Source organism: Peromyscus maniculatus, chromosome 8, assembly GCF_049852395.1.
Source record: "Peromyscus maniculatus bairdii isolate BWxNUB_F1_BW_parent chromosome 8, HU_Pman_BW_mat_3.1, whole genome shotgun sequence".
NCBI classification, from domain to species: domain Eukaryota; kingdom Metazoa; phylum Chordata; class Mammalia; order Rodentia; family Cricetidae; genus Peromyscus; species Peromyscus maniculatus.
In genome coordinates this window covers 56,969,612-56,990,704 of record NC_134859.1, presented here as the reverse complement: position 1 = coordinate 56,990,704, position 21,093 = coordinate 56,969,612, and the positions used below count along the sequence as shown (strand labels likewise).

General features: G+C 41.0%; 1 protein-coding gene and 1 pseudogene across 1 annotated transcript in view; both read left to right on the top strand.

Annotated features, from left to right (window-relative positions):
* The window catches only part of LOC121826470 (NACHT, LRR and PYD domains-containing protein 1a-like), a 265,206-nt gene that overhangs the window by 148,796 nt on the left and 95,317 nt on the right, over positions 1-21,093 (top strand). The window lies entirely within an intron of this gene.
* LOC102914203 (NACHT, LRR and PYD domains-containing protein 1a-like) overlaps positions 1-21,093 on the top strand; it is a 57,206-nt pseudogene that overhangs the window by 559 nt on the left and 35,554 nt on the right.

The window sequence follows — 21,093 nt, the reverse complement described above, 5'->3', positions numbered from 1 at the left end:
TCCTAAAAGGAATGCTTGGTAACACTGATGTTACAAAGCCAGACCTTGGATCTGGGCAGAGGCAGACTCCAGTCCTGGCTCTACATCAATGAACAAGTCACTTTACAGCCCTCTGCCTCCATGTGAGAAATGGGCGAGCAAACATCTGTCTCCGTGGGCTATGGGAGTAAAGTAATAATCCACATCAAATATTAAAGTATAGCATTCAATACATTTTCAATAATTGTAAATACAATCCCACGCAATTGCTGCCACTGTCGTTATTATAATTTGTAACTCTGTGGAACAGAAGCTAAGGCTCAAGCGTAATAGAGACTCAGGGCAGGTGTGTGAACTTCATGGTGTCAGAACCGAACCAATTCTGAGCACCATTGGTGAGAGTGTCATCCTTCTCATGAGACTGTGGAGAAGGGTGTGAGGGTAAGTAGGTAGGATCCAACCCTTGCTCCCCTGGCACATACCTTTGCCTCTCTGACAAGCACACAACCACTTTCTCCTTCCCACAGGACGTTTTCAATTGGGTCCCATAAGCACTGTTAACATGGGGTCCCACAGCCTGCTCTCCTGCCTGGAACTGCCGATCTTAGACCATGAGTCTTGGAGACACTCTCAAATGTCAAAAAAGAAACTTGTTAAATCTGATGAGCCTGGATGCAGAAGCAAAGGTAAGCTGAGCTGAGGGCTGTGGGTGGGAGTTCTGGTCCACATAGATGTTGGTTCTTTACAGCTGAGCCTCCACCCGTACAGGAACCTGGTATTAAGGGTTTAAATGGAAGGGCAGAGGAGCCATGGTGGAGTGCTAAGAGTCACAGGCTAGAAATGATCCCTCTAGGCTCTGCAGTGCTGAATGAAATTTCATTGATAGATAGGGGAACTGGAACCCCTGGGGTCAACAGTGATCCTACACAGTTGGCACCAAGAACTCAGCTCAGAATCTGAGTGGGCACTGAAATCCCAGAAGTCATGCAAGTCATGAAGCTCCAAGGTCTCTTCCCTTGAGATGGACCCCGAGAAGAGGGTAGGCTCCTGTCTCAACTTCAGTCAGTTTCTCTTACTTACTTCCCTGTTTTTTATTGTCACACCCTTGCCTCTTTCTCTTCTCAAGCATCAAAGCAGCCACATCCTTCAAGGGCACAAGGTCCAGAGAGAGAGGTTAACGTGTCCAAGCTCATAGCACATAGAGACAGACACAGGGATGGAATCTAGAACAAGGGGAGCCTGAGAAATGACTTCCTCCTCCTTCATACAGCTGCTACTCTGTAAAAGCCCTAACTCTTGTTTTTACTTTTAAAGTCCATTCTTACCCAACCCCACATTAAGCTTTGAAAATGTTGACCACAAAGTCAAACTCCATTACCCTCAGTTGTCGCCCGTATTTTACTTTCTGGATGACATGGAACAAATCACTCCATCCATCTGTATCACATCTTCATCAACTGAGCCTTCATGCTGCTCACCCTGGGCTCCACTGCCACCTCAGCAACAAGTGCAGATCTCACATGTTCGTGCTCCACACAAGTCCCTTGCACATGGGGCTTAGGGAAGACCCCACTGATGATGCTATAGCAGAGGTTTAACTGTTCATGTTTCTCTCCTTACAAGGCTTCTTCTTATTCTTCCACCAGCATTCTTTTCTCTCTTGCCTTTTCCTATACTGTTCCAAGCTTCCAATTTTGTTCCATTTAAAGCAATTCCACATGTTTTGTTGGCTATCAAACTGTGCCTAAGAATGGAGATGCCCACCCATCTTAAGATGCTACTTAATAATTGTCAGCTATTATTTGAAATATGGACCTCAGCCCCAGGAAGTTCACCAGAATCTCTCTGTTTTATGTATACTGTTTGCACCAAGAAGTTTTTGATCAAAAAGAAAAACTAAGAACAATCATATGGCTTAAAACTAATATTATCAACTATGCACAGACATATTCCTGTAATCCCAGAATCAGGGAAATTAAGGTAGGAAGAATCTGAGTTCAAGACCTCCTGAGCTACATAGTGAGATCCTATTAAAATTTAGTAACTCAGAGATATTAGTTGCTTGTCATGTTATTGGAACGAAACGTCTGACCAAAGCAATTTAGAGAAGAAAGGGTTTATTTGGCTCACAGATCTAGAATATATATACATCAAATTTGGTTCTTATTTTTTTTCCTGCTGTCCTCTCCTCTGCTTCTTCCTCTCCTGGTCCCTTCCTCTCCCTCCTTTCAAGATGCACGTGCTTTAATAATCTTTCTTGTCCCCTCCCCCTCCCTTCAGATTTCTTCCTTTCCTTCATGGTCAGTCTTCTTACACTAAGCATTAAATTCTGAATTTCATATACTTTTTAGAACATTATTTTTTTATTTTATCTAACTATTTATACTCATAACCTCCATTTTAGCTTTTAAAAGCAAATGGCCAGATGAGCTTGGCAAACATTGGTCAAATATAACCAAGTACTTCTGTGTGCCTGTCTGTGTATATGTGTTTAAGTGGAGTTTGTTAATCCCTGATCATTAGAATATTAAAACAAAACTCATTAGGAACACTGGAGCAGGGAGTTTTCTAAGGAAAACCAAACTTAAGAAAACAAGGTTCTTCTTTTTCCCATTTTTTAGAATAATTTTTGTGATGGCCCCACCCTGCTCCCTCTCAAATTCATGGCCTCTTTTTCTTTGTCACTGTCACACACACACACACACACACACATTTTTACTCAAGTAAATATTTACATGCAACCTGCTGAGTCCATGTAATGTTGCTTGTATGTATATGATAATATGGCTTCTCCAAGCCACTTAATATTGGATAACCATTAGGAGATCATCCCTGGGAAAGACTAAGGCTCCTTCACAATACTCACTAAGTGACCACAGCTTTCAACTAGGGATAGGGCCCTGTGAGATATTCCCCATCCACAATGGCATATCAACTGTGTGGTCATTATTCAGTGTAGCACAAATCTTACAAGGTCTTATTAATAAAAACAAACCTGAAGCCAGGTATTGGGGTGAATGTTTGAAGATCAGAGAAACAGAACAAGCCACAGCCACCTCACCTTGCCAATTCCTCAGCTGGTCCTGTTTCCTCAGACTGGAAGCCTCTCAGTCCTCATCCAGAATGAATCTCAGCTGAACTGTTGGTTGCTCAAAAGCCTAAAAGCTTAACCATCTCTAGTTCCTGGTTTTCATGCCTTATATACCTTTCTGCTTTCTGCTATCACTTCCTGGGATTAAAGGCATGAGTCACCATGCCTGACTGTTTCCAGTGTGGCTTTGAACTCACAGAGATCTGGATGGATCTCTGCCTCCCAAGTGATAGGATTAAAGATGTGTGTGCCACCATTTTCTGGCCTCTATGTCTATCTAGTGGCTGTTCTGTCTTCTGACCCCAGATAAGTTTATTAGGATGCACAATATATTGGAGAACACAATATCACCGCAATTTAGGTCTTCTTTAAGCAGACATACTGTTGAGATTTCATGGATGCAGCTCCCTGCCATATCTTTAGACACAATCTTATTGCAGACTTCCTAGTTTTCTGCCTCTTACAATCTTTCTTCCTCTTCTTCCATAATGTTCCCTGAGCACTAGGTGTAGGAGTTGTATGGTAGATGTATCAATGGAGTTGTTTATCTCACCAGTCAATTATTCTGCGTATTTTAACCAGTTGTGACTTTCTGTATGATCTCTATCTGCTTCAAAAGAAGCTTCTCAATAATGGAGAAGAGCTCTGTGGATAAGAGGACATGTTGCTAAAGCATGAAGACCTAAGTTTGAATCTCAAGCACTCCTGTAGAAATCCATGTGTGGCCATGAGCCTGTAAGAGAAACACCAAGCTTGCTGGCTGCCAGCCTGTCCAGGGTTAGTGAGAAACCTTGTCTCAGGGAGTAAGGCAGAGAGTGGTAGAGCAGGTATCTGTGAAGTATTTAGAATGCAGTTGGGGGTTAGACTGGTCTAGTACAGTGACAATAGTAACATCTCTTCTAAGATCCATGACCTCACTAGCCATGGGTGGTTGGCTAGGTCTACAGCACAAGGCATTATTTCCTTCCTGTTGAGTGACCTTTAAGTCCCACTAGGCAGCTGTTGGTTACCACCAAGATATAAGTGCCACCATTGCACCTTTAGGGATATCTTACTATGCCGATCATTGTGGTTCTTAAGTGTCGCAGTTGGGTAGGTGTCTTAGTTAGGGTTGCTATTGCTGTGATGAAACTCCATAATCAAAGAAACTTGGGGGGGGGTGCTCTTTAGCCTATACTTCCACATCACAGTTCATCATCTAAGGAACTCATGATAGGATCTCAAGCAGGACTACAAGCAGAAGGTAGGAGCTGATGCAGAAGCCATAGATGAGTGCTGCTTACTGGCTTGCTCCTCATAGCTTGCTCAGGCAGTTTTCTTATAGAACCCAGAACTACCAACTCATGTATAACATCACAGATAATGCATTGGGCTCTCCCCCATCAATCACTAATTAAAAAAATGTCCAGTAGCACAAATCCTAATTGGTCCTAATAATAAAAACCAGGAGTCAAATATCAGGGTGAAAGCTAAAAGATCAGAGAAGCAGAGCAGCCAGCCACTAGAAAGACTTCTTACCTCTAGGAATCCTCAGACTGTCTCCATCCTGCCTTATCACTTCCCCTCTCCAACCAACCAGATCACTTCCTGTTTCCTCCTCCCAAGTTCTAGGATTAAAGTTATGTGCCTCCCAAGTACTAAGATCAAAGGCATGAGATCCCAAGTGCTGGGATTAAAGGTGTGTGCCACCACTGCCTGGCCTCTAGTGGCTAGCTCCACACTCTGATCTCCAGGCAAGCTTTATTTGTTAAAGCACAAACAAAATATCACCAAATGTCTCATAGGCTTGTCCATGACTAGATCTTATAGAGGCATTTTCTCAACTGAGGCTCCTTCCTCTTTGATGACTCTATCTTGTGTCAAATTGACATAAAACTAGCCAATACAGTAGGACTATTGTTTGGTTTCCATCCTTGGCAATTCACATGACACCTTCGAGAACTAAGAAAGCCAGTCCTCAGGGAGAAGGCTTCTGGATCAGCTGTACCTTGAATACTCCAAGTCCTGTGTCAAAGTGTGAGGTGATTTCAGCAATAAGGACTTACCTTCAACTTCTAAGAGGCCACCAAGGGCAACAGCAATAGCCTCTGTTGTTTGGGGAGCCCCTTGTACTCCACTGATTAACAACTCACAAGAAGGTTTCTCATGCCTGTTACTAGAGTTTATATTAGACAGTCTATGGCTTTAGGGGAAGCAATGTCATCCCAAATGGAATATCTGTGTCCATATATGTGTAATATACATATACACATACACTTAGAAATACTATATGAATCTTTAAGTACATATAAAACAAGGTGATTCCCTAAATAATATCCTTAGTGTGGCTTATCTTTTCTCCCTTGACTTCACTATTTGACTTTCTTTCCCCAATTAAAGCCCCTACACTTCATTTTTCCCATTTCTCCTTCACAGAACCTGTATCATTCTATTCCCCTCTCTAGAGCTCCTTCCCACCCCATGGTTCCTTTTCTCTTCCCTGGTTGCTGCAGTGACTCCAGGTTATGTAATAACATCTGAAGATTTGGAGCTAGGAACCACAAGTGAGAGAGAACACTAGTGTGTCTTCCTAGGTCTGGGCTATCACACAATATAATATTTTCTAGTTATATGCATTTACCTGTCAAATTAATGATTTCATCTATAGCTCTGTAATAAATCTTAAAATCTGGAATGGTAATCCCTCCAGCATTGTTTTGCTCAGGATTGCTTTAGCTCCATATGAATTTTAGGATATTACTCTATTTCTGTGAAGAGTGTTGTGGTGAAGGGGGCATGATGGCACACATGTGCAATCCCAGTACTCAGGAGGCAGAGGCAGGCAGATCTCTGAGGGTTCAATGCCAGCCCAGTGTGCATAGTGAGTTTCTTAGCAGCAAGAGTTATATAGACTCTATCTTAAAAAAAAATGTTGTGGTGGGTACAGAGACTAGAGAAATTGCTCTGTGGTTAATGATATTTATTGCTCTTGCAAAGGACCCACACTTAGTTCCCAGCACCCATGCAGTGGCTCACAACCATCTGTAACTCCAGTTCCAGATTCAGTGTTCTCTCCTGACCTCCATGGGCTCCTGACACAAACATGGTACACAAACATACATGCAGGCAAAATACTCCTACACGTGACATAAAATAATCTTTCATAAATAGAAAAAAATGTTTAAAATTTTTTAACAGTTGTTGTGGGCATTTTGACTAGGGATGCATTGAATCTGTAAGTCACTTTTGGTAGAATGGTCATTTTTCACAATATTCTGCCAATCTACAAGTATGAGAGTTCTTCCCAGTTTCTAGTGTCTTCCTCAATCTGTTTCTTCAAGGATTTGAAGTTTTAATTGTAGAAGTCTTTCACCTCTTAGTTAGGCTTGTTCCTAAATATTTTATTTCCTTTACTGCTATTGTAAATGGGAAAGTGTCCATGATCTCCTTCTCAGCATGTTTGTTGCCAGTGGATAGAAAGACTACTATAAGTTTTGTCAAGTTTATTTTTTTATCCTACCACTTTGATGCAATTGGTTATATTTTAAGGAATTCTTCTGGTGGAATTCTTGCAATCTCTATCTATTAGTTCTACAACTTTTCTCATGAAAGAATTTTGGGTTTTGTCAAAGGCTTTTTCTGAATCTACTGATATAAATCATGTAATTTTGTCTTTAAGCCCATTTGTATGATTTATTATCTTAATTAGTTTATAAATTGTCTTAGGGTTTCTACTGCTGTGAAGAGACATCATGACTAAGGCAACTCTTATAAAGGAAAACATTTAATTGGGACTGGCTTACAGTTGCATGGTGGCATGCAGGCAGAAGTGGTGCTGGAGAAGAAAGAGCTGAGAGTTCTACATATTGATCTGCAGGCAGTAGGAGTCTGTGTTCATATGGACATAGCTTGAGCATAGGAGACCTCAAAGCCTGCCCCCACAGTGACACACTTCCTCCAACAATGACACACCTCCTAATTGTGCCACTCCCTATGGGGGCCATTTTATTTCAAACAACCATATATATGTTTGTTGAACCACTCCTGCTTCTCAATAGAAAACCAACTTGATCGTGGTGGATGATCTTTTTTACATGTGACTGCAATCAGTTTACAAGTATTTTATTAAGGATTTTTTTCATCTATGTTTATCAGGGAAATTGGTATGTAGTTTTTGAGGGATTTTTGTTTGTTTTATTGTATATTTGTGTGTGTGTGTGTGTGTGTGTGTGTGTGTGTGTGTGTGTTTATCTGGTTTTGGTATTAGAGTTTTATTGGCTTTGTAGAAGGAGTTTGGAAGTGTTCCTTTTTATATGGGCATGGCTTTTTTATATTGAATAACTTTAGAAGGATTATTTTTTATTTTGAGAATCTGGTAGAATTCTGCTGTAAATCTATCTCTGCCTGGTTGATTTTAGTCAGAAGGCTTTTTATTACTGTCCCAATCTCCTTATTTGTTACTTGTTAGCTTAGCTTGTTAATCTCTGCTTGGTTTAACTTTGGGGACTTGTATGAATACAGAATTTCATGTATTCTTTTAAATTTTCTAACTCAATAGAGTACAGGTTTTAAAAATATTTCCTTGTACCTTTCTGAATTTCTGTGGTGTCTATTGTAATATTTCCCTCTTCATTTCTGATCATGTTAATTTGAGTCCTCACTTTTTTCTTTTGGTTAGTTGGGCCAAGTGTCTGTCAATCTTCTTTATTGTCTCAGTGAACCAGCTCTTAGATTCATTGATTCTTTGTATTGTTCTCCTTGCTTCATTAACTTCTGTCTGTTTTGTTTGTTTGTTTTTACTTCTTGCCATCTATTGGATTTGTGGTTGGTTTGTTCTTTTTTTTTAAACTCTTGAGTCTCATCATTAAATCATTATCTGTGCTCTTTCTGATATTTAATGTAGGTACTTGGGCCTATAAAGTTCCCCCATAGAACTGTTTTTAATTCATCCTGGAAGTTTTATTCTGTTGTGTTGTTGTTGTTGTTGTAGTTTTTCATGACTTAGAGAATTTTTTTATTTCTTTCTTGATTTCTTCTTTGACTTATTCATTATTAAGTAATGAGTAGTTTGGTCTCCATTGTTGTGCATATTTACTACAGATTTGTTTACTGTTGATTTTGGGTTTTATTTCATTATGGTCAGACAGGATACACTGACATAGTTCAAATTTTCTGAATTTGTTAAGATTTGCATTGTGTCTCAGGATGTGGTTTACTTTAAAGAAACTTCCTTGGGCTGCTGAGTAGAAAGCATATTCTTTGTTGTTTTGTTGGATTATCCTATAGATATCTGTCAAGTCCATTTGATGTATGATGTCATTTAATTCTAATGTTTCTCTGTTGATTTTTTTGTCCAATGAACTGTGTAGTAAAGTGGAGTATGAAATCACCTGCTATCCTTAGGTTGATGTTAGTCTGTGTTTTCATTCCAGTACTACACTTTTTACAAAATTGGGGCCACCAGCATTTGGTACATATTTTTTAGGATTGTAATGTCTTCATGGCTAATTATTCCCTTGATTAGAATAAAGTGTCCTTATTCATCTCTCTTGATTCATTTTAGTTTGAAGCCTGTTTTGTCAAGGATTATGATAGCAACACCTGCTTGCTTCTTGGTCCTATTTGCTAGGAATAGTTTCCATCCTTTCTCTTTAAGGTGCTGCCTATCTTTAAAGCCAAGATGAATAATTATAGACAACAGAAAGACAGATTTATTTCTTAAATCATTCCTCTGGTCTTTTATGAGGGAAGAGATACCATTAATACTATTGAATTTACTGTTGAAAAAATATGTAGGTTGATCATAATAAATTTGTTGTTGTTTGCTGTTGGTGCTCTTATTCACACTGTGTGTTTCAGTAATTATGTTTTTATTCTATTGTCTCTTAGCTATGCTTATTCCTCTCTTTAGTAGAACTATTGCTTCTGGTATCCTATGCAGGGTCAGCTTGATGGACATGAATTATTTTAACCTGTTTATACCATGGAAAGTTGTTCATTCTTCTTCAACTATGACAGATGGTTTTAATGGGTATGTTAGTCAAAGTTACCACCCATTGCTTTTAAAATATGGAGTACAGCACTCTAAGACCTTTTGGCTTTCAATGTTTCCATGGAACAATCAAATGTTATAATGATGTATTTGCCTTTATATTTGACTTAAGTTGTTTTTTCTCTTATAGCCTTATCACCTGTCTTTGCTCTGCATATTTGTGGTCCAAATATAATATGTCATGGGAAGTTTTTTTCTGATCCTTTCTAAAAGTAATATCTTTGTTTCTTGTATCTGTATGGATGTGCCTTTTCTGAATTGAGGGAAGTTTTATTCTACCATTTTTTGAAGATCTGGTCTGTGCATTGACCTCAGAGTCTTCTCTTTCATCTATGCCTATAACTAGAAGGTTTGGTCTTTTTGTGGTGCCCAAAACTTTCTACAAGTTCATCCAGTTTTTTGTTTGTTCTTTGTTCATTTGTTTTAGTTTTTTAAATATTCTTAGCTTATGTGGTCTAATTCCTCTACTTAACTTTGAAGTCTTGATATTTTGACTTCTATTTGATCCATTCTAATTGTAAGGCTTTCCTTTGAATTTTCTAATTGGGCCATCAAGTTTTTCAATTTCATCTTCATTTCAGCTTGTGTTTTATTCAATATTTCTTTTTTAATTAATTTATTTATTTATTATGTATACAATGTTCTGCCTGTATGTATGTCTGTAGGCCAGAAGAGGGCACTATAGATGGTTGTGAGCCACCATGTGGGTGTTGGGAATTGAACTCAGGTCCTCTGGAAGAGCAGCCAGTGCTCTTAACCTCTGAGCCATCTCTCCAGCCCTATTCAATATTTCTATCTCTTTGTTGAATTCAGTTTTAAATCATCAGTTATCTTTGTTGTTTCATTCAAACTTGCGTTTGTTTTTTGCACGAAACTCAGGCATTTATTCTCTTTGAGTTCAATCTCTTTAAATTCATTGATCTAGTTTTTTCTGACTTTTTAAAAACTCCTTAATTCTTTGAGGTTTACAATTGTTCAACTAAATTGTAAATTTAGTTGTCCTAAATTTTTGGTCCTAGTGTTCATCTAGGTAATTCTCACTGAAGAACATTTCTATTGGACTATTGAATTGGGAGGAGGCAAATGCAGTCTTGGTCTTTTATCTTGTTGTTACAATGATGCCTTGGCATACGGCCTTCTTTTGTTGATAATATGGATAACATGGATAATCAGGTTGGACTTACATACAGGATTGCTACCCTGCCTCAACCTGGAATAGGAATGGTACACATGGACCTCATCACCCTGAGCTAGGGCCAGGTCTGGGGATTGAGGAGGGTGCAGTTAAGGCAGGGTTAGACAAACTCACCAGGCTAGACCTAAGAACAGGATGTATAGGCAAAGATGAGCCTGAAAGATGGATGTAAGCAGCCATGGGTTAATAAGAATTGCCAGGATGGCTGTGCCCAGGGGCACACAGAGCACATGTAGCATATCTGTTTCTCTGTGCCACATGACTTGGCTAGAGTGTTCCTGGTGGAGAAGGATCTGTGATCTAGTGAGTCCCAAAGAGAAGGAAATGAAGCAGGGAGGAGTTCATTATCCATGGCAAGTAACTGCAGGCCTATCAAGACTGGGAAGACAGTGTTCCAGAGAATACAGGTAGAATATTTATATCTTCACACCAGCAGGGTAAGTTAAGATGATCCAAGTGATCAGGTGGGCCCCAAGGAATGGAGAGGGTCTAGGAGGAGATCAGCATCCCTGGGAAGCAGCTGTGGAGTAAGCAGAGTGAATGGGTGTTGTGTCTGGGAGTACAGGGCTAGAATAACTTTTATTTATTTGTTTGAAAAGTTCATATCTTTTTACACTGTATCTTGATCATATTCACTCCCAAATCCCTTCTACTCATTTCCCCAGGACACCCTCTCAACCATTGGCTCCCATTTTCATGTCCTCTCTGTTTTTTTCATTTTGTTGTTGTCATCATTGATGATTTGTTTGGTTTTGTTTTTGTTTTTTAAAAACCTCTTAATCCAATTAGTACTGCCTGATAGAATATTGACTGACCTTGTTGGGTTGGTTTTGTGTAAGTCATGCACAAGCAGCCATAGCTGTAATGAGTTCAAAAGTACAACAGCCATGTAACATCCAGAAAAACACATCTCACAACACTCTTTCCTGTCCTGCAGCTCATTCATTTTTTGTGTCTCCTCTTTTGCAATGTTTCCAGAGCATTGGTGATTCAACTTAGAGCTAATCACTCAACAGACACTTAATCAGCATTTTCACTATGAGTCTCTACATTATTTGCTGTCCACTACAGAGAGAAGCTTCTCTGGTCAAGGTTGAGTATAGGAGGAAATCCCTCAGAGCATTGCAGCTGGCTTGAATTCCAGAATGTTATCACATGGGCATTGAACTGCCTTTTGTGACTGTTACCTTTTTAATGACTGTCTTCTGTGTGAAGTGTTTGACTCTTATCTGAGTTCTTCCTGAAAGGTCAAAAGCCTCTGCAAAACTTGGTTATGAGGAAGTTGGAAAACCAAGATGCCATGTGACTGAGAATTACATTTGATTATCTCCTTGGGGAGAGCTTCAGATAAGAGGTTTGGGTATGCAGAAATTGACTTGATAAGATGTAAATTGTATAACAATTTAAAAAAAGACCTTTTGCAAAGCAATGGTAATCAGTTCACCAGAAACTGGCTCCCCTGCTGCTTTTTTTTTTTTTTGGTTTTTCGAGACAGGGTTTCTCTGTGTAGCTTTGCGCCTTTCCTGGAGCTCACTTGGTAGCCCAGGCTGGCCTCAAACTCACAGAGATCCGCCTGGCTCTGCCTCCCGAGTGCTGGGATTAAAGGCGTGCGCCACCACCGCCCGGCATCCCCTGCTGCTTTTAAGCCAAAATTCATCCTGAAGTGACCCTATTTCTTCCAGGGACCTGTACAAAACCAAACACCAACAGTTGGGGCAAACAGTAATCTATGCGTATAAGCATAACTATTCAGAAGGCAGATTAACAATATGCCCATTTAGCAAAAATAACAGTAGGTCTTTCCCGAGGGGCTATGACATCCTAAGCTATAGGCTTTAGATCTCATTTACAGGTGTGAATTCCCTCCGATGGAATTCAAATCTAATCAGAAATTTCTCAAATCAAATCAGGAGGCAGATATATAACCTTTATGTCATTATTGCATCTGTGAATCTGTCTCAACTGCCAGGTCAGTATTACGCATTTGGGTCACTATCAGATAATATCATTGATGACTTTCTCTTCCTGTGTCCTCATAGCACCTGCTAGTCTATGAATCTTACCCAGCATGGAAGAAGTTTCTTGTCTGTTCCAATTTGGAGTCTCTAAGTCCTGTAACAAAAGTATGTTGTGTCTTCAGCCATAAGGTCTTAAGTCTAGTTCTGGTAGACCACCACGAGCAACAGCTACAGCTGCTTTTGGAGTCTCTGCATCCTCTCTGGCCAGTAACTCTGAGGGAGATACTCCATGCTTGGCATTGGGGTTTCTCTTTAATATCTCATGTCTTCTGAGGAAAGTACTGTGCACCCGTTGCTCATGATTCTACATTTATTTAAGTTAAAATTTTGGTTATCTTACAAAGTGGTATGTTTCTATAGGATCTTTCATACATTGTTAGTTTTAATTTACCCATCCCACCCACTCCTCTCCCCTGTCACACAATCCCTATCCTCACTTAAACCTCGAACCACTTAAACCTCACTTAAACATTTTCACATCACAAGGGTTCTAATCTGCCTGTACCCCTTAAGGTCTGTTACCTTACCCATCTCTTGGGCTCAGTATAGTTTCCTGATCTCTAGAGACACTCCAAATAAGTCTCACATGGTCCTATCTCTAGATGAAAAACTATAGACAATTAATGACCGCTGAGAGAGGGGGAATCAGTTTTTTTTCCAGAGATGAGTCCCTTGTAGTCTCTCAAATCCCAAGTGATCAGAATTACATATAACAGCAACATGAATTAGACTGAGAAGAATGTGTGTGCCTATGTGTATGAATATATGTGTGTATGCATGCAACAATCATTAAAAAAGAAAATGAATTTGAGAGGAAAAGAGAGGACACAGGAGGAGTTGGAGGGGAGACTAAAAAGGGTGGAAATGATATAAATATGGTATGAATGTAGAAAATTTTTAAAATTTAACTTAAAAGAAACTTTAAAAATATCAAATTAAACATACAAGTCTAAATATATGGATCATATACATAATATATGATCATATGTCATATGATCCACATATGACAAAGAAAATGTGGCGTTTATGTCTCTGGGCATGGTTAAATCATTAAGTAGGATATTTTCCATTTCCATCAATTTTCTGTATTTTTTATTGAATTTTTCTTCTTTTTATATGTGTATGTGTGATGTGCATACGTGTGTGTGCATCTTTTCATGTATTGGGCATACATTTGTGGGGGGTTGTACTGTGTGTGCTTGTGAGCACCCTAAATTGAAGTCTGGAATGTTCCTCAGATGCTCTCCTGTATTCACTGAGGCAAAGGCTCTCATTCATGTCCAGAGCTTGTCAGTGGAACAAGTCTAACTAGCCACTTTGCTTTGTGGATCCCTTGACTCAACTTTCTGAGCCTGGAATAACAGGGACCACAATGCAAATGCAGCATGTACAGGGGATCTTGGGATACAAATTCTAGTCCACGTGTTTTTCCATCAAACTCATTAACTTGCTGCCTCAGATGCTTTTAAAGTATGACAGACTGAATAGGATTTAGATGTGTGCATAGTTACAGATACATCCCAGTTGAGAGGTCTTGGAGAGCACAGCCCAGGACAAACAGAACCCTCTCTTGGCACCTCAGGCAGACATGACCTGAACCAGGCAGATCTTGGCCATACTCATGAGTGGCTAGCATGCTGCACTCTGGAGATTTAGAAGTCTTCCTACAGAAGACAATGAGAACAGATCTATAGATCCTGATTTCAGAGGCAAGTTGGCCCCTAAAGCCAGTCTCTCAATGGCTAGTTGTGTGAATGATGCTACACTAAGCTCTCCAGAAGTTTTCTTCAGCACCTCGGCCAAGGTAGGAAAAAGCAGCTGCCTTGTACTTTGAGCAACTGGCAGGTGCTGATGGGTGAACTTGGATTCTGGCCCATGGGGCATCCTCCCATCTGTCTTATCTTGAGTTCCTTCCAAAGAAGATGCTGAGATGAGATCTGTTTTCAGGTCCACCTGGAGAGAGGACTCCTCAGATGCACTGGTTGGAGGAAGGGGGAGTAGAGCAGGAGGGGGGAAGCCAGCAAAGTGTGCTGTGCAAAGGGTGGAGCAGGTTACATGAAGAGCAAGTGTGTTAGTTTGTTTTCCATTGCCAGGAGAGGAAACAGAGACTGGAAAACTTCTGTTAGTCTTGCTGCTTCTTTGTTTGTATAATTGATTGACTGACTGATTGATTGTAGGTCGGGATGTTTCCAAACTCACCATATAAAAATGTTAGCCCTGAGCTCCTGATTCTCCTGCTTCTGTCTTCTGAATGATGAATTATAGCACTATACATCCAAGCTCACTGTTTTTTGTTTGTTTGATTGGTTGGTTGTTTGCTTTTATTGGTTGGATTTTTTTGAACTTGTATATCTAGTTATATTTCTGGAGTCTGGAAGTGCAAGAATAGGGACTATGATTTCTCTGCTTGAGAAAAAAAAGTACACAGGTGCCTGCAGGAGAGAAAGGGAACCCTTTTCCACAACATCTTGCCCATTCTTAGAAGAAAAGTATTGGTCAATTAATAAGGGGCCTGGCCCCATGACTCCACACAGTCACACTAGACCCTTATCTCCATACTGCTACACTGACAACTGAATTTCCACACTAGTTTCAGCAGGAGTTTTAATGGGGGATAAAGACATTCAAACAATAGTCACAAACAAGGCTTATTGTTACCAATGCCTGGAAGGTAGCCCCAAATATACCTGGGGTTGCCAGGACTGGGGTAAGGGACCAAGTCAATGTCCTGAAACATCAACTCTAAGACATCCCAAGACCATCTCTTCAGACCCAGAATCTCAGGACTTACAGAATGATGTTGTCAAGACGGCAATGGTGGGGGCCAATGGGATCTGTCAGGAGCCGCATTGACTCCATTGTCTGTAATCTCCCCAAATACTCCATGGCCTCCTACAAGGATAGACCACAGCCCCCAAATTACAGATGGGAAAACGGAAACTCAGTCAAGCTACAGCATCACCCATAGACAGAATGAGGACAAAGTTGCATCTGTGAACTTACCCTTTATTGTTGACCCCAAGAGCAGTTCTGGCATGGAGTAAGAGATTAATAAATATCTAAAGAGTGAATGAACATCATAGAGCATTATTGTTAATTAATCAAGTAAAGACTGGAACTAGAATCTTCTACTCTAAAGCTCATATTTCTTGTACTGCACTGTTCAGAATATCTCAGCACCAACAGCCAGTCTGTTGTACAGCTTAGATAGATTACTAAATTCATCTAGTTGTTAAAGGGTGGAAGAAAGAGAGGAAGAAAAGAAAGAATCATAGACAAGTCTAATATATCCATTTATGCTCCATTTTTCTCTCCCTTATTTAGGAATCACTTCAGAAATACATGAGAACAAAGGAAGAAAGAATCTTGACCACACTGAGTCCTGGAAAACTGAGGTTTTGCTCCAAAATTTCACACAACTACTACTTCTACAAAAATCTTGCCCAAGAGGCCAGGAGACTGTAGTCAAGAAAAGCTGGTATAAAGAGAAAGAAGAGGAGAGGGAACATCTGATTGAGATCCAAGATTTATTTCGCCCAAGCCCAGATACCCAGGAAGAGCCTCAACTAGTCATATTAGAGGGGGCTGCTGGGATTGGGAAGTCAACACTGGCCAGGCAGGTGAAAAGAGCATGGGGGGAAGGCCAGCTCTACAGGGATCGCTTCCAGCATATCTTCTACTTCATCTGCAGAGAGCTGGCCCAGTGCAAGCAGCTGAGTCTGGCTGAGCTCATAGCAAAAGACCAGGCTGTGCCTAAGGCTCCCATCAGGAAGATTCTGTCTCACCCTGAGAAGCTGCTCTTCATCCTGGATGGCATAGATGAGCCATCATGGGTCTTGAAGGAGCAGAATCCTGAGCTCTGTCTGCACTGGAGCCAGCCACAGCCTGTGTGCACCCTGTTGGGCAGTTTACTGTGGAAAACTGTCCTGCCAGGGGCTTCCTTGTTGCTCACAGCTTGGACCACAGATCTACAGAAGTTCATTCCCTCTTTGGGGCAGCCACGTTGGGTGGAAGTCCTGGGCTTCTCAAAGTCTGGAAGGAAGAAATATATCTTCAAATATTTCACAGCAAAAAGAGAAGCAATTGAAGCTTTTAGCTTGGTAAAATTAAATCCAGTGCTCTCAACACTCTGTGAGGTACCCTGGGTGACCTGGATGGTTTGTACTTGCCTGAAGCAGCAGATGCAACAGAGAGGAAACCTCTCACTGACCTCACAGACCACCACAGCTCTCTGCCTGAAATACCTTTCCCAGAAATTTCCAGGTCATGCCCTGGGGACCCATATCAGAGTACTTTGCTCACTGGCTGCTGAGGGGATCTGGAGAAGAAGGAACCAGTTCAGTGAGAGAGATCTCCAGAAACAAGGGTTACCTGAAGATGTCATTGCCCATTTCCTGAAGGTGGGTGTCCTTCAAAAGCAACCAAGGTCTCTGAGTTACAGTTTTGCCCACTTGTGTCTCCAGGAGTTCTTTGCAGCAATGTCCTGCATCTTGGAGTATAATCCAAGTGCATAGACATGACTATATTTATATTGACAGAATTGTGGAATTACTGAAGGAAGTCTACGGGAGATATAACCTGTTTGAGTCACCTTTTGTGCGCTTCCCATTTGGCCTTTTAAGTAAAAATGGAATGAGAGAAATGGAGAAGATCTTTGCCTGCAGGTTTTTTGGGGAGACAAGTTTATACCTACAACGGCTCATCCTAGAGGAAACCAGATACCATCAACCATATACTTTGGGTTTATTCCATTGTCTGTATAAGATTCAGGATGAAGATTTCCTGAGAGATGTAATACACAATTATCAAGGAACAAGGGTACATGCCCCAGTGGATATCATACACCCAGTGTTCCTGACAAACATGAAGTACCTGGTGGTCCAAACAGACATGGACCTCATGGTGGTCATTTTCTGCATTGTGTACTGCTACCACGTGAAGAGGCTTCAGCTGAATGGGGGTCAACCACAAGGACAAATTCTGAGGGCCCCTAGGATGGTTCTGTGAGTATTTACATAGAGCTTTCACTCTAGCTTCCCAGTGGATCCCATGAACACACATGTTCTGAGCACCAGCAACATACTTAGCTGGTTTCAGGGCATCAGGATACAAGTTACCAGTGGCATCTAACTGCTGAATCTGACCACCTTTCTCTATTTGCCTCTGTGTGCCTGACTATGTGATGGGCTATGAGCTTTTATCTCTCCATATGCCTTGGTGAGGACCACCCACCTTCTCTGATTCAAATCTTCACCCTTCACAAGGTTCAAATGGCCTACAGTTACTGGTCCTCTCTCTTAACATGCTTTCTCTATGAGAGATGGCACATGAAGGTCCTGCAAACACCGTCCACTATCCCTATGACAGTGACATTACCCCTAAAGTCTTCCTACTATCACCTCAGATTCATATGTGTGAGAGTCCTATATTTTCCCTACCATGATGGCTTCCTTATATGTGTCAATGAAAGCAGCATGGGCCTGGCACTCAGCCTGAAGACTTTCTAATTTCCCACCAATCCCAACAGCAAGGTAGAACTCCCCTTCCAGGGTGCCCTGTCACTATTCAGAAGTGGTGACTCAGTATTTGTCTCTATGCTATCTAGATGATTTGTTAAGCGTTGATTTTATACCAGGCCCTACCAATTAATAACAAGAGAGAAATAAAGTTGATGCCCTGAGGTTTCAAAACTTGGAGATAAGACATCCAATTACTCTAATTACATAGTCAAGACTCTTGCAATAATCAGGAGCATACCAATTATCTTGAGTTGAGGACTTTGACACCACTCTGAACAAAACAGCAAGAGCCCATGTGGAAAACAAATCACTTAAAATTAGTGGAGCAAAGGTAGAGAACAGGAAGAAGATAAGGAGAAAAGGTAAAAAGGTCAAAGAGAACCAATGTAATCAAACTGTGTTACATACATACATGAAGTCTCAATGACTCTTATTTTATATTAATAGGATGGACTAATAAAAACATGCTTGCAGAAGAAGAATGAGGATGTATCAATTACCAAAACAACAAAAATTAGTATCCTCCAGAATTCCATTCCTCAGAGAGGACAGCATTAAAAATTGGGTTAACTGAGCTTGGTTATGCACACCTGTCATCCCAAACTCAGAAGGCTGACACAAGAAGTTCCAGTCCAGCCTGGGCTATATAGCATGATGCTGTCTCAAATATCATTGACTAGGGATGTTACTCATTTTGTAGAGAGATTATCTTGTATGTTGGTTAATTTTCTGTTGCTGTGATAAAACACCATGGCCAAAGTAACTTATAGAAGAGTTTATTTGGGCTTAAGAGGTATAAGTGTCCACCATAGTAGACGGACCGAATGGTGACTGGAGCAGCAACTGAGAGCTCATTTCTTAAACCGCAAGCAGGAAGCAGAAAGAGTGTCCTGGAAATGGTTCATGGCTTTAAAATCTTTAATCCTTTCCCCAGTGACATATTTCCTCCCACAAAGCCACACTTCCTAAGCATCTCCAAAGGGTACCACCAATTGAGTACCAAGCATTCAAATGCCCATGACTAGGTGGCATCTCATTCAAAACACCACACCTAATAAGCCCTAGACCATAGGTTTGATCCACAGCATGAAAGCAAAAATGTGACGTGTCCTTTAGTCTTTTCTCTGTATACTTTTATATGGAAACACTGAGCCACACAATCTCTGTTGTCTTATATTCACATTTATTTTTGTGGTGATATGTGTCTGTGCTCCCCAATATATTGTTCAGCCTAAAAAACTTATCTGGAGGTCAGAGAACAGAACAGCCACTAGATATAGAGGCCAGAAAATGGTGGCACACACACCTTTAATCCTAGCATTCTGGAGGCAGAGATCCATCCGGATCTCTATGAATTCAAAGCCACACTGGAAACAGCCAGGCATGGTGACACACACCTTTAATCCTAGGAAGTGATGGCAGGAAGCAAAAAGGAATATGAGGTGGGAGGACCAGGAACTAGAGCTGGTTAATCTTTTAGGTTTTTGAGCAGTAGTTCAGCTGAGCTCCATTTGGATGAGGACTGAGAGGCTTCCAGTCTGAGGAAACAGGATCAGCTGAGGATTGGCGAGGTGAGGTAGCTGTGGCTTGTTCTGCTTCTCTGATCTTCCAGCATTTACCTCAATACCTGGCCTCAGGTTTTATTTTATTAATAAGACCTTTTAAGATTCCTGCTACATATTTTCCTACTGACTTGAGGCTGTCTGTCTTCTCTGGTCACTAAAGGTCTAGTATAATACCATTCTGAATAGCCTTATGATATTGCCTAGGGAGAATACCTTGGTGAATTGGATCATTTTCTTGTTCTTGGCCAGTATAAATTGTTTCTAAGTATCTATGGTTACAGGAAAGTGAGCCTTGAAGGTCCTTGATACAGATGTTGCAAGCAGAAGTGGTCTGCTGTGGGGCTTCAGAAGAATTCTAAGTATATACCGAGACAGAGACCAGATAGGGCAAGAGAAACAAGGATCACCAGCCTGCTTGCAAAGGACAGTGGCCTTAGGAGCCAGGGGACAACCCCATGGGAAATGGAAAGGCTTCAGCTGTTAGTGAGAAAGAAAATCTGAGTGAAAAACATAAGACAAGGCAGGGAGACCAGCAAGGAGGCCTTTGCACACTAGGCAATCAGGTGGAGGCTGACCAAAGTCAGGGGATCCAAAATGGCAGGTGAGTGTCTTAGTTAGGGTTTCTATTGGAAAGAGACACCATGACCACAGCAACTCTTACAAGAAAACATTTGATTCTGGTGGCTTACTTACAGTCCAGAGGTTCAGTCCATTATCATCATGGTGGGATATGGCTGTGTTCAGGCAGATATGGTGCTCTAGAGGTAGCTCTACATGTTGATATGCAGGCAACTGGAAGAACTGTGTCACTGTGCATGGCTTGAGCATACATGTGACTGCAAAGCCTGCCTCCATAGTGACATACTCCCTCCAGCAAGACCACACCTACTCCAATGAGGCCATAATTCCTAATATCCACTCCCTTTGGGGCCGTTTTCTTTTTTGGGAGGTGGGGCAAGGAGCATTTTCTTTTAAACCACCACAGTGAGCAACTTCTGTGTGTGTGGCTCATAATGGCGTCTCTTGTTTTTTGAATAGCACATTCTGAAGTTCCACTTTCAATCAGTGTAACTACTAAACATGCAGCAAAACTACCATCCCTTGGGGGCTGAGAGGTTGTTTCCATGGTTAAGAGAGTCTGATGCTCTTTCAGAAGATGTGGATCCATTCCCAGCACCCACATCAGATGGCTCACAACCCCCTTTATCTACATTTCCAGAGGACTGGATGCCCTGCTTCAAGCCTCTGCAGGTTTTTGCATGCACACAGACAAGTAGACATACAAACATACACTGTCTCAATTTGGATTTTTATTTCTGTGAAGAGATGCAATGACCACAGCAACTCTTTTAAGGAAAACATTTAATTGAGATGGCTTGCTTACAGTTTCATAGGTTCAGTCCATTATCGTCATGGTGGGGAACATGTCTGTGTACAGGCAGATATGGTGCAGGCTACATCTTGATATGCAGGCCACAGGAAGTTGACTGACACCCTCAGTAGAATCGTGAGCAAAGGAGGCCTCAAAGTCAACCCCCACAGTGACACAATTCCTCCAACATGGCCACACCCACTCCAACAAAGCCACAACTCCTAACAGTGCCACTTCCTATGAGACTATCAGTGCCAATCACATTCAAGCAACCACATACTCATAAAGTGAAAAAAAAAAAAAGAGTCTTAAAAACACCATCC